The sequence below is a fragment of the Myotis lucifugus genome, unplaced genomic scaffold (assembly GCF_000147115.1).
Source record: "Myotis lucifugus unplaced genomic scaffold, Myoluc2.0 scaffold_131, whole genome shotgun sequence".
Taxonomy (NCBI): domain Eukaryota; kingdom Metazoa; phylum Chordata; class Mammalia; order Chiroptera; family Vespertilionidae; genus Myotis; species Myotis lucifugus.
The window spans coordinates 3,015,604-3,029,426 of NW_005871179.1; the positions used below are offsets into that span (position 1 = coordinate 3,015,604).

Sequence of the window (13,823 nt, forward strand, 5' to 3'; positions counted from 1 at the left end):
GAGATGAGAAACAGATACTGAATATAAAGGAGGAATAATTAATATGGCTGAGTTTTTATAAATTCAGGGAGGAGATCAAAATCTCAAATAGAGCAACAGTCATCAGATAGGAAAAGTGATAACTTCATTGTCCCTATTGAAACTGGAGGGCAAAGAGAAGACCATGGACAGTTTTGGGGGGTTAAATGCCTACATATTCTTTGACCCTGCTCCCTTCAAGAGGTTGATCCTAATGATTGTGAGTTGGACTTGGTGACTTACTTTTAAGAATAGAATAAAGCAGAAATGGCTCTCGCTGGTTTGGCTCAGTAGCTAGAGCACCAACCTGTGAACTGAAGGGTCCCAGGTTTGATTCTAGTCAAGGGCACATGCCTGGGTTATGGGCTCCATCCCCAGTAGGGGGCGTGCAGGAGGCAGCCGATCAATGACTCTCCCTCACCATTGATGTTTCTCTCTCTCTCCCTCTCCCTTCCTCTCAAATCAATTATATAGCAGAAATGATAGTGTGTGATTTCAGAGTCTTGGGGATAAAAAGGCACTGCAGCTTCCTGCTTGTTCTTCCTCTGTCTTGGATCAGTTGTTCTGGGAGACACTCAGACAGCCCTGTCGAGATGAACGGAGGCTTTCTGCCAACAGCCAGGTGAGTGAGGCATCTTGAAGTGCATATTCCAGCCCTAGACAAGCCTTCAGCTGACTGCAGCCCCAGCTAACAGCTTGACTGAAATCTCATGAGAAACCCCAAGCTAGAATCAACCAGCTAGATGCTCCCAAATTCCTCCTGACCCTCAGAGATCTTGAGAAGTAATGAATGTTTTTTTGTTTTAAGCCATTATTTTGTGGGGTAATTTGTTACACAGAAATAGATAACTTAGCCCTGGCCAGTGTGGCTCAGCTGGGTGGGAGTTGTCCCGTGCACTGAAACTATTACCTTTTCAAGTCTAATATTTCTTCATGGCTTTTTCTTTAAGTGATTTCTCATCATCTCATATGGTTAATACTAGAGGCTCAGTGCATGAAATGTTGTGCAGGGGGTTGGGGGCATCCCTCAGCCCGGCCTGTGCCCCCTCGCAATCCGGGACCCCTTGGGTAGGGTCCCTAGGCCTGGCCGGTGATCAGGGCCTATCGGGGCTTTCTTCTCCCTCCCACCCCCCAACCGCAGGCTGCCAGCAGCTGGCCCCGCCCCCACTGCTGCCACTGCTTGCCATCTGTGCGGCTCTGCCTCCCCCGACCCCTGCCACTGGTTGCCTCCCTCTGCAGGTGACAGACATGGGGTGCGATTGCTTGGCTGGTCTGGGCCTCCCTCTTATATATGTAAGTGTGGTGTGTGTGTGTGTAATTTAGTTTATTGTTTTTCTCATGTCGGTTATATTTGGCCCATGAACTCATGTTCCCTGAGGTATTAGCTACTCTGTCTGAATGCAGTGTTTCTCAAACTGTGGCGAAAAACCAGGTTGCTTTTGTTCCCAATCTGTTGCAGGCCTATTTATTGTGTAAAACTTTTCAAATGCCTAGTTTCACTTTGTGTACTAATCATAGATCAGGGACATCAGTCCTTGAACCACATTTTGACTAGTATCATCCTAATGCATACTGGGAAAGAGTATTGATTCAGGGTAGTATATTATATTAGCCCAAGCATGTCAAACTCAAAGGCTAACACGGGCCAAATAAGCAAGGTTTAAGTTTATGTGGGCCACAAAAAAACAAAAGCTTCAATTTTCATAGAAATGTAGGTTTATTTCGATAGAGACATGCTGAATACAAAGGGCTGAAATAAATGAGTAATCGTTAACATAAAATAATAGAACATTTTAATAAAAATTAATATTTTTTCTTGAACATTAACTTACCAGACACACTGAATAACCACACAAATTAATAAGCGTAATGGAAATAAACCTATTTTTCTTGTTATCCGAAAGCGAAATCTGTTGCGCACACCAAACAAGTCATACAAGACTAAGGACATGGCAATTGGCTGCTAAAATATCTTCTGCTAATGTTAGTGGAGAGAAATGGTGCGCATTCGCATAAGGCATGTAAGGGAAATGAATGCAACACGATTATAGTAATCAGTCTTTGGTGAACGTTGTAGTTCATTATTAATAACTAGAGGACCGATGCACAAACATTCGTGCAAGAATGGGCCTTCCGCCCTGATCAGTTTGGCTCAGTGGATAGAGCGTCAGCCTGGGGACTGAAGGGTCCCAGGTTTGATTCCGGTCAAGGGCATGTACCTTGGTTGCCGGCACATCCCTAGTAGGGGGTGTGTAGGAGGCAACTAATTGGTGTTTCTCTCTCATCGATGTTTCTGACTCTCTGTCCCTCTCCCTTCCTCTCTGTAAAAAATCAATAAAATATATTTAAAAAAAAAAAAGAATGGGCCTTCCTTCCCCTGGCTGCCGGTACTGCCTTCACTCCGGCCCAGAGCCACCTTTTCGCCTTCCCATGCTGCCCAGAGGCCTGGAGTGGCTGGGGCAGCGCAGAACACCTGTGTCATCGCCATGGCAACGACGCAAGCATCCTGCCCTGCCCCCCGCTGCTTGGTGCCTGTGCACATGCACGCTGCCCACAGGCCCGACATCTTTGTCAGGTTAATTTGCATACTCACTCCCGATTGGCTGCGGTGGTGTCGTGGAGGTCCGGTCAATTTACATATTTGTCTATTATTAGTGTAGATTCTATATAATAAAAGCCTAATATGCTAAGTGTCCGGCCATTCATTCGACCATTCAACCAGTCGCTATGATGCACACTGACCACCAGAGGCAGACGCTCGGACCGGTAGGTTAGCTTGCTGCTGGGGTCCGGCCGATTGGGACTGGGCGAGACAGGCCGGACACTCCCTGGAGCCAACTTCCTACGGTCCCTCCCTGGCCTCTAAAATATTTCTTCTAATTAATTTTCTTTCAATGTGCACAAATCCTTGCACCAGGCCTCTAGTTATGTATAACAGGACATTGTAAAAATGAAGTTATAAAATTTTTATTAAAACATTTCTTACATACTGTTATATTGGCTGGGCCACAAAAATATTCACTGTGGGCTGCATGCAGCCCACGGACCTCGAGTTTGACATGCTTGTATTTGCCTTTCCAACTATTGGCGACCTTCACTCTGAGGGGATTATACATCACCACCCATTGCTATGTGACTTTCAGTGCCTCTCTGGAGACAGAGTGCATTTCCCTGTCCCCTTGCCTAGTTTGGTTTATTCCGAAGCAGATGCTGAGATAGAGTTGGGAATATAAAAGGATTAATGGGGACTAACTCCTATGAGAAAAGGGAGAGGAAGCAGGATTGAGAAAAGAGGTCAGTGACAAGATTTCTGCCCACCCATTGGGAATCTCTGGAGCAAGCATTGCCTGATGGAGAAGTCCCATGTTTGGCCAGGCTATTAGAAAGCAAAGCAGCTGAAGGCACTAACAGTTGGAAGCTGTCAGCAAGTTCCCTCACGAAGAGGGAACTCAGTAACACACCTCTCCTGGTCTGCCTCATCACCCTTCTCAGCTCTGTGGTGGTGAGCTGGGGAGCTCTTCCAGTCAGTCAATAAACATGCATTAAGCACCTCTTACACACCAGGCACTTAGCTAGACACTAGTGCTACAAAGATGACTGGAGCTCTGGCCAGGTAGCTGAGTTGGTTGGAGCATTGTTTGGAGTATCAACCCGTACACTAAAAGGTTGTGGTTCAGTCCCTGGTCAGGGTACATATCCAGGTTATGGGTTCCATCCTCTGGGGACTGTACTGGAGACAACAGATTGATGTTTACCTCTCACATCAATGTTTCTCTCTCCCTCTCTCTTTAAAATAAATAAACGTGTCCTCAGGTGATGGTTTTAAATATTTTATTTTTTTTAAAATATATTTTATTGATTTTTTACAGAGAGGAAGGGAGAGAGATAGAGAGTTAGAAACATCGATGAGAGAGAAACATCGATCAGCTGCCTCCTGCACATCTCCTACTGGGGATGTGCCCGCAACCAAGGTACATGCCCTTGACTGGAATCAAACCCGGGACCTTTCAGTCTGCAGGCCGACGCTCTACCCACTGAGCCAAACTGGTTTCGGCAAGGGTGATGGTTTTAAAAACACACACACACACAAAGATACTGGAATACCTTCTTTCTTTTTTCTTTTAGAATATTTTCAAAGAACTTCTTTGTTCAAATAAGACTCCATCCCTGCAAAGGTATCTCCCCATCCAGTGGGAGAAAAGCTAGCACTACTTGTGGGGTATTTTTAAATTCATGAATGCATGAACTTTTACTCATTCATAATATAAGCTGAAATGTGCTAAATGCAAAAGATTGAGAAGCTCTAGAACCTAGCAAAGGATCTGACAAGTAGTAGGCATTGGAAAAGTATTGCTAGCTAAAACACTATGAGAATTGAGAGGAGGGAAAAGTCTTTTTTTCCCCCCTGAGGAGCAGATTTGTTTATCAAGTAGGTCAACAATTAAATTTTTTTAAACAAATATATTTTTATTAATTATAGAGAGGAAGGAAGAAGGAGAGAGAGATAGAAACAACAATGATGAGAGAATCATTGATCAGCTGCCTCCTGCACGCCCCACACTGGGAATCCAACCCTGACTTACCGGCCACTGAGGCACGCTGGCCAGGCTGGGCTAAATTCTTAAAAACCAATTACAATCTTTTCAGCTGATGCAAGGATTCAAATAAAACTCACAAATAGACAAATTTATCCTTTTTTTCAATATATCTTTTTTTATTAATTTTAGAGAGGAAGGGAGAGGGAGATAGAAGCATCCTATCTAATAAAGAGGGAATATGCAAAATGACCATCACGCTGTAACAAGATGGCTGCGCTCACAGTAGAAGCAGGGATTCCGTAACACAAGATGGCTGTGCCCACAGCAGAGGCCGAGTTACCATAAGGAGCCTTAAGGAGCAATCAGCAGGGACCTGAGGCTGTGTGGCGCTGGGCCGGGGCAGGGGACCTGAGGCTGCGCCCCCCGCCTGGTGAGGTTTGGCAGAGGACTTCAGGCCACGGCCCCGCCCCGGTGCCAGGCTGGGGGACCTCAGGCCATGCTCCCCGCCCAGCAGGGCTTGATGGGGGACCTCAGGCCGTGCCCCTCGCCCAGCGGGGCTTGACGAGGGACCTCAGGGCGCACCCCCCACCCCAGTGTTGGGCTGGGGGCCCTGAGGCTGTGCCCCCCACCCTGGTGCCAGGCTGGGGGACCTGAGGCCACACCCCTGCCATGCGGGGCTTGACAGGAGACCTCAAGGCGCACCCCCCGGCACCGGGCCAGGTGACCTGAGGCTGTGCCCCCCACCCAGTGGGGCTTGACTGGGGTGGGGCCGGCCGAGTCTGGATCTTGCCCAATGGGGGTGGGGCCAGCTGGGTCTGGGTCTTGCATGATTTCAAGGCACACATGGATGGGCAGGGACTTGACTCTGGGTCCCGTGGCACGCCCCAGACCCTGACAGGAGGAAGCTTTTCATATACATTTTACTAATTTTCTTTCATCTCTGACACTTCTATTATAGAGAAAGAACAAATAGCAATATTAAAATATTTCCTCTAATTAATTCCTTTTTAATGTGCATGAATAGTGCACCGGGTCACTAGTCAATAATAAGACTCATTGATCAGCTTCCTCCTGCACACCCCACAATGGGGATCGAGCCTATAACCTGGGCATGTGCCCTGACCAGGAATCGAACCTGTGACCTTCTGGTTCATAGGTTGATGCTCAACCGCTGAGCCATGCTGCCTGGGTGACAAATTTATCTTTATAGTTTACCTATCCTGCTGCCTCTTTCAAGCCCTCCCACAATCCATAATTTTCTTCCCTTCCTCCCAATCATAATCAAAACTCTCGTTCCCTAACTCAGGGTGTCATTCTGATTAGTTTGCTATAATGCTTCATAACAAGTTAAGAATGATTTTTAAATTTCTGCAATTTTATTTGCATTTTAAAAGAGTAGGTGTTTTGCCGAAACCGGTTTGGCTCAGTGGATAGAGCGTCGGCCTGCAGACTGAAAGTTCCCAGATTCGATTCCGGTCAAGGGCATGTACCTGGGTTGTGGGCACATCCCCGGTGGGAGATATGCAGGAGGCAGCTGATCGATGTTTCTAACTATCTCTCTCCCTTCCTCTCTGTAAAAAATCAATAAAATATATTTTAAAAAAAAAGAGTAGGTGTTTAAACACCAATCATTCTGTAAATGATAGAGGAGCTGGATTAATCCTTGCCAACCACTATGGGGTGCGGCTACAGTGTTTTGGACAGGTTCAAGCCTCGGACTAATGAGAGGGCACAGTCCTCTCGTGGCCACGTGCAAGTCCCAGCTTGGAGGGCAGAGCCTTCCCAGCACAATTATAGCCATCAGCTATAGTTGTAAGCTTGAGCCTGTGGTCTGAACACGTGGCCCCACGTGCCTGAGTGATAGAGTTCAGGTGCATGTAGCTGAGTAGGATTGAAACCCACGAGAATGTTGTAAACATCTTGATCACGCCCTTACTTTGCCTCGTGGCATCTGCTATAAAATAAAGACACTGCTTGTGGGTGTTGGCACTGTCCATCAGAGGGGCAGCGTCCCACCAAGACCCAGCTTTCATTCTCTTGTCTGTCTTTTCTAAGCCTTTCATCGCCCCCACTCAAGGTCACTGAACCAGGCTGAGCTGGCATGAGTATGCCAAGGCCGTGCCGGCTCCCCACAAACCACCCACACCACTTCCTCCCTTCTTCAGAAGTATCTTTTCATCCTGAGGAGTTAGAAATAAAGTATATGCAATTAGCCTTACAGCTTCATCTTATTGTTCTTCCCCGCTTCTGAAAGCAAAATTGAGAATAATATTAGGAGTTCCAAATCCGGGGCTCCTGAGCTTGAGACGACTGCCTGCTGTGCTCATTGTTGGGTGGCCCAGGCCTTGAGCAGATTGGCAGATGAGGCTGTTCGCCCGCAGACATGCCCCCAGGGTTGCTAATGTGGGCGAATCCTTTCGTTAGAGTGGTGCAGGCAGGGGTTTCCAAGGGAGGAGCCTGCCGGGGCGTTTTCACCCAGTGACAAGTCTGCTGGAGAGGCACCCACATTATAACATTAGAACAGGGGGAAGACATGGTGCATGACTTCAGTGGTCGCTTTCCCAGTGACTTCCACTTCAGTGCCCCAGTAAAACTCAAACCCGTGGCTGGTTGAGGCTAAGTAGGCACAAGACCTAATATGCTGATTTCCAGTGATCTCTGAAAAGAAAACAGGAACGGACTACCTCAGAGGTTGGGCAGGAAAAGTTGGCTTCCCCATAGCACCGTGCTCTGAAATTTAGCAAACTGTATTAACGTGCCTCTTTGACTTGTCAGTCATTCCCACCAGATCATAAGATAGATGGGGGCGGGCCTCATTCACCCCAATATCCCCAGCACTTAAAGATCCTCAATGAAGATTAGAAGAAAGAACAATGTTGAGGGGCCACTATGCAAAACATAAGGTGTGGCTCCTGCTCTCAAGAAGCAGGGATTTGGGGAAAGGAAGTCCACTGAAAGTTTTCACTAGGTTGGAGAAGTGTATATGGGTGTGTAGAGTGAGGAAGAGATAAGAAAGCAGAAGAAAATGCAAGTAAATGCAACATGAAAGGGAATGGCATTTTTAGAGAGTAATCCAGAAGATGCAAGTAAGAGGGTGAGGTCACCTTTGCAGTTGATGCCAGTTTGGATGTATTTATAGGAATACTAGAGGCCCAGTGCACAGATTTGTGCACTGGTGGGGTCCCTCAGCCTGGCCTGCGCCCTCTTACAATCCGGGACCTCTGGGGGGATGTCCGACTGCTGGTTTCAGCCTGATCCCCACAGGCCAGGGCTGGGCTCAACCAGAACTGCCCTTCAGAGCACATACACAGCCGCTCCTATGGCTTGGCTCTTCACCACAAGGTGGTTGAGTTCCATTGTGGAGCAAACCCAAGTGGAAGGTGCATGGCCTTCCCTAGCCTCAGAAATCACAACATCGCTTCCACAGTAATTTGCAGGGCATAGTATGAGCCCACTCAGACTCTAGGGGAGACTACGAAGACCCCCACCTCTCAACAGAATTATTAAAATAATTTACTGCTATTTTCAAAAACTACAGACATAAATCATAAAAATAATAGACTCATGACTGTTCTTTGGCCAAAGAGATCTAAATAGAAGGTGTAGGTGTCTCAGCATTTATCCCTGCTTAGCCCACAGGGCTGAGGAGACAAAGGAGAGGGCTCTTCAGCTCCCCACCATCTTCCCATGTTTGTTACAGAACCATTTAAAAAATTCACCAAAGCTTCTGCAAAGCTAAGCTAAAATTAGATGTATTGCTAATTTGGTAGTGACAAGATTATTTTGGCCCCAAATAACTTTTTAAAAGGACACTTAAGAGGCTATATTTCAGCCATGAAAGATTTATGAAAGACATCTTTCTTCTTAATGACTAGTGAGAAGACGTCTTTTCCACTGGTTGGGAATAACAAATTCAGCAGATGCCTGAAAAGAGACATGTCTAAAAATCACTTTCCCTCTTCCTCGTTTTCCTCCTAGCCCCCTTCCCTTCCTGAATGATTTGGAGGAAATTCCTTTATTAAGCACCTACAATGTGCTAAGTATTATTGTTGTCACTTCCGTAACATTTCAAAGGACAGAGTTAGCAGCCAATTTAATAGCATGATTCAGATATAATATTTCAGACTTTTCCTGTAAATGACCAAATAGCAGTCATGCTTTGCAGGCAATACAGTTTCTTTTATAACTATTCAACTTTGTTGTTTTAGCAAAAAGCAGCCATAGACAATCTATATATATGAAAAGCCAGCGACCGGAACACTGTAACGACTAGAATGACTGGTCACTATGACACCCACTGTGTCCAGCGAACCGGCCGATCAGGGGGTGGGGCCAGCTGGCCAACTTCCCACAGTCTTTCCCCCCTCCAGCCCCAACCCCAATCGGCGTGCCCCACCCCAATTGGCCTGCAGCCCCTCCCCAAGGCCGGCCCCACCCCAGATCAGCGCCCCCACCCCATCAGGGTCAGGTCCAATCGGCCAACCACCTGCAGCCCCTCCCCCTGGCCGTCCCCACCCCCAATGGGCCCCCACCACCCTGATCGGCCCACGGTTTCTCCCAGCCAACTCCATCCCCAATCTGCGCCCCCCCCCCCACTCTGATCAGGGGCAGGTCCAGCCGGCCAAACACCCCCTGGGCCCTCCCCTAAACCAATGGCCCCCAATTGGCCCCCCTCACCCCATTTGGGGGCGGGGCCTGCTGGCCCACCACCCACAGCCCCTCACCACAGTCGGTCCTGCCCCCAATCAGACCCCCACACTCCAATCAGGGACAGGGCCCACTGGCCAATTGCCCGCAGCCCCTCTCCCCAGCTGGCCCAGCCCTGATCGAGCCCCAATCGGGGTGGGCTGGCCAGCCAACCTCCCGCCGTCTCCTCCTCCCAACAGGCCCAGCCCCAATCTGCCTCGATTGGGGCTGGGCCGGCCAGACCCCACCCGTATATGAATTCGTGCACTGGGCCTCTAGTATCTATATATATAAAAGTATAAGTGACCATTACAACCAGTTGACAGAACAACCAGTCAACTGGTCGCTGTGATGTGCACTGACCACCAGGGGGCAGACACTCAATGCAGGAGCTGCCCCCTGGTGGTCAGTGCACTCCCACAGACAATCTCCCACAGCCAGCCAACCTCCCACAGCCAGACAACCTCCCACTGTCCCTACCCCCAGCCAGCTCCGATCGCTGGCCAGGCCAAGAGACCCCACCCATGCACGAATTCCTGCACCAGGCCTCTAGTATATATATAAATATGTATTACTGTGTTCCAATGAAATGTAATTTATGGACACTTAAATTTGACGTTCATGTAATTTTCACGTCACCAAAAATTATTCCTCTTTTGATTTTATTTAACCATTTAAAACTTAAAAACCAACTTTAGTTCATGAACAAAAATTAGCAGTAGGCCCAGTTTGGTCTGTGGGCTGTACTTTGCCTACCCCTGCAAAACTGAAGAAGAAAACAGGGTACTGAATTGTGTGTATAGCATGATTTTTTATAACTCAAAAAAGGAGATCTACACATAAATAAAAGGCTGGAACTAAATCTGTAAGATATAGTTGTATTGCTATGCTGAGATTATGGTCAATTTTATTCCCTTTACTTTTTGGTAGTTATTGATGGTAATATTTTACTTTAATGATAGAAATAAAAACATTTTGAAAGAATAAATGTGGTAGTGTTCACATTTACCAAAAATCATGAAGAGGGGAAAAATTTGAATGACTCCTGTGGTACTGGATTGAACCTGCAGTTATTTCTATATGTCTCTATCTAGATATAAATCTGTCATTCTATTTATCCATGTAGCCATCTATCTATGAGCAATGTCCACAGAGAGTGTATGAAAGCAGCAACACTTCTAAAGCAATGAGCACACCTCGCATCCGGGTTTTGATTTCTAAATAACTGCTCTCCACTAAAAAGAACCAAGGTTTGCCCCAGCAGTTGCTCAGTTGGTTGGAACTCCGTCCTGTCCCCGACACTGCAGTTTCAACTTCTGGTCAGGGCACTGTTACGGTAAGAAACATTCAAACCCGTGAAGAATTTTTGTGAGTTTATTTGAGCCAAACTGTCAACAAATGCTGGGAAGCAGAATCTCAAATGATTGAGATAATGCTCCGGAGAATGTCAGTTTTGCACCTTGTTTTATACATTACAGTCAAAAGGGGAGATGTAAGTGGGTTACATGAAATCCATTGGTGATAGATTCGGGAAGTGGGACAAAGCAAAGTGCTGGTGGTGGGGGACCTCTGGGATTGGAAAAGAAGTAAAATGATAGACACATCTTTTATTTACGTGGGTGAAAGATAGTTAACAGTCAACAATTCACTCGATAACAATGAGCTGATTTATGGTCTCTGAAGAGTGGTGCCTGTGCTTTGAGGGGGTCCAGATAAAGGAAAATTACTTTGACATTCCACCGATATGTTATCCTAGATGCAAAAAGACAACAGACAGGCTCAGTGAAGGTAAAGATTGACCTTTGTCATGGAAGATACTGACATAGGATATAACAGCCCACCATAAACTGCTTTTTAGTCTTTTTTTTTTTCCTCAATGTCTCCCCATTCACAATACAGACCAGGCAAAGAGCCTGAGCTGAGGTGTATATGGGGTAAGTTTACTCTGCCTCCTATTTCTGTACTATCAGTGTAAGAACACAGCCTGTGGTAAGCACCAGTCATGGAAGATACTGACCTAGGACATAGCCCACCATAAACTGCTTTTTAGTCTTAAAAGTTTTAATTGCAGACCATCCTTTGTGGTTACTTTAGGTCTCTGAGTATGTAAGGCTGCCATGCAGGCCTTCCCTGAGCCAGTCAAGTTAGCATGTGGCCCCTTTTCATCCACTGCACATATGTAGATTGGGGTTCTCAATGTTTCTTTCTCACATAGATGTCTTCTCTCTCTCTCTCTCTCTCTCTCTCTCTCTCTCTCTCTCTCTCAAAATCAGTAAACATATGCTCGGGTGTGGATTACAAAAATAAGATAAATAAAAAGAACCAATGCTCCTTGGAGAAGTATCTGATTCCAGGGCTGGCACAGGGATAAAGTACGAGATGAGCCTGCAACATCATGTGCAAGAAAGGAAGTGACCATGGGGGCATGTCAAATGGACACAAAGGCTGGCTTAAATGAGCTTCCACTCGCCAAATTGGGACAATTTGATCATTAAAATAAATGATAGCAACATATTATAGCCCAATGACTGTGAGTCCAGATGACATAAAAACTAAGTGAATAAAATCGTAAAAGGTTTGCTGAGAAATAGGTGGTTTATGTAGTTTTAAAGTACCTCCATATATAATACTTGATCACTACAAAAGGAAAAGGTGTAACTTCACTGTGGAGAAGGGTGGCAGATAGCACCTTAATCAGGGATCAAACTGAGTATCAGCAATGACACAACCTGACTGGCTGACACTGTGCCGCTCGATACCAGGCGAGGAGGAGAACGCGGCATCACCTCGCGATGGTCCTGCCTGAGATGCATAACCTGAATCTTGTCGAGATTAGAAACACAAAACCAAAGAGAGGGAGATTCTGCCAATTAGCTGGCCCAGCCCCCGGCCGCCCCATTGGGCGGGCCGCCCGCCAACCCTCCGGAGCCCGACGGCTGCAGACGCTCCCGGCACCAGCCTGCGCCGCCTTCCCGCCGCCACCAGGGGGCTCCGCGCGCCTCCCCGCCTTTGCCCGCGCGGCCAGGGGGCGGGCGGCGACGGCGCGCCCATTGTCCCGCAGCCCCTCCCCGCCGCGCAGGATGGCCGGGTGGGCGAGGAGTCCGGAGCCAGTGCGCCCCGGCCCGCCTGCCTCTCCCCGGGGCCGCGTCCTCCGCCGCCTTGTGACCGTCTCCAGCCCCTCGGAGCCGGCGCGCCGCCGCCGCTGCGCCCGGGGCTGCAAATGGCGCCCGCTCGCCTCTGCGCCTCCGGCCGCCCGCGCCTTCGCTTCCCCCTCCTCTAGGGAATACACACGGGAATCCCAGAAACACTTAATATTGAGTGAAAAAAAGTTTTATTTTAAAAATTGTGTTAAAATACATATAACAAAATTTATTCATTTAAAGGACAATTCGGTGGTATTAAATACTTTCCTTGTGTGGTCCATCCATCACCACTATGTAGTTCTGCAACTTTTCCATCACCTGGAAGGGAAACCTGCACCACTGAGCAGCCACCCCTCCTCCCTGGAACTTTTCCATCACCTGGAAGGGAAACCTGCACCACTGAGCAGCCACCCCTCCTCCCTGCCCAGTCCCTGGCAACCTTACTGTCCCTCACGCTGTTGCAAAGCTGGCAGTGCCCACAGCCAGTAAGGAGGGAATATGCTAACAGACTGCCCTGCCCTCAAAGATGGCAGTGCCCACAGCCAGTAAGGAGGGAATATGCTAACAGACTGCCCCGCCCTCAAAGATGGCAGCACCCATAGCCACAAGATGGCTGGCAAGGGAGGGCAGGCCAGCAGGGGAGGGCAGTTGGGGGTGACCAGGCTGGCAGGGGAGGGAAGGGGGGTGGTTAGGGGGTGATCAGGCAGGCAGGCAAGTGGTTAGGAGCCAGCAGTCCCGGATTGTGAGAGGGATGTCCGAGGGGTCCCAGCTTGGAGAGGGTGCAGTCTGGGCTGAGGGACAACCCCCCCCCCCACAGTGCACGAATTTCGTGCACTGGGCCTCTAGTGTTATATAAGTGGGATTATACAACACGATGTCCTCTCACCTAGCATAATGTTTTCAAAGGTCATCATCATATAGCATGTATCAGAACTTCATTCCTTTTAATGAATAATACTTCACTGTGTGCATATACCACACTTTGTTTTATCCATTCATCACAATGATGGACATTTGGGTGTTTCCACCTTTAGGCTATTGTGAATAATGCTGCTATGAACGTATGCACTTGTATACAAGTTTTTATTTGAACATCTGTTTTCATATTCAATTCTTTTGGGTATATAACCAAATAGACTTTTGTTCCCTTACTAATGGGAAACCCTACAACTATCTGCAGTTTTCCCCCCACTGATTCTGAGGACACCTGAAAATTTTCCTGTCTGCTTTGATTTTCTTGATATAGGAGACAGGTAAGTCAATATTCCCGCCCTCTCCAAGGCCCCTTCTCAGGGGATCAGTTCCCCTTACTACCACCCAGCCCCAACTTCCAAATGGCATATCCCAACCCCTACCATCCAGAGCCCCCTCACTGCCTGACACAAGGTACCATGTGACTCAAGAGAACCCAGTTTTTGCTGAGTGAAAACTGAGGTGT

The 13,823-nt window shown here is 47.7% G+C and overlaps 1 non-coding gene across 1 annotated transcript; it reads right to left on the reverse strand.

The window, feature by feature from the left end:
- Nucleotides 1-11,116: 11,116 nt before the first annotated feature.
- On the reverse strand, nucleotides 11,117-11,245 carry LOC111827104. Its single transcript, XR_002830599.1, has one exon. It is a non-coding gene; the product is annotated as a small nucleolar RNA SNORA51 (small nucleolar RNA).
- Nucleotides 11,246-13,823: the final 2,578 nt, after the last annotated feature.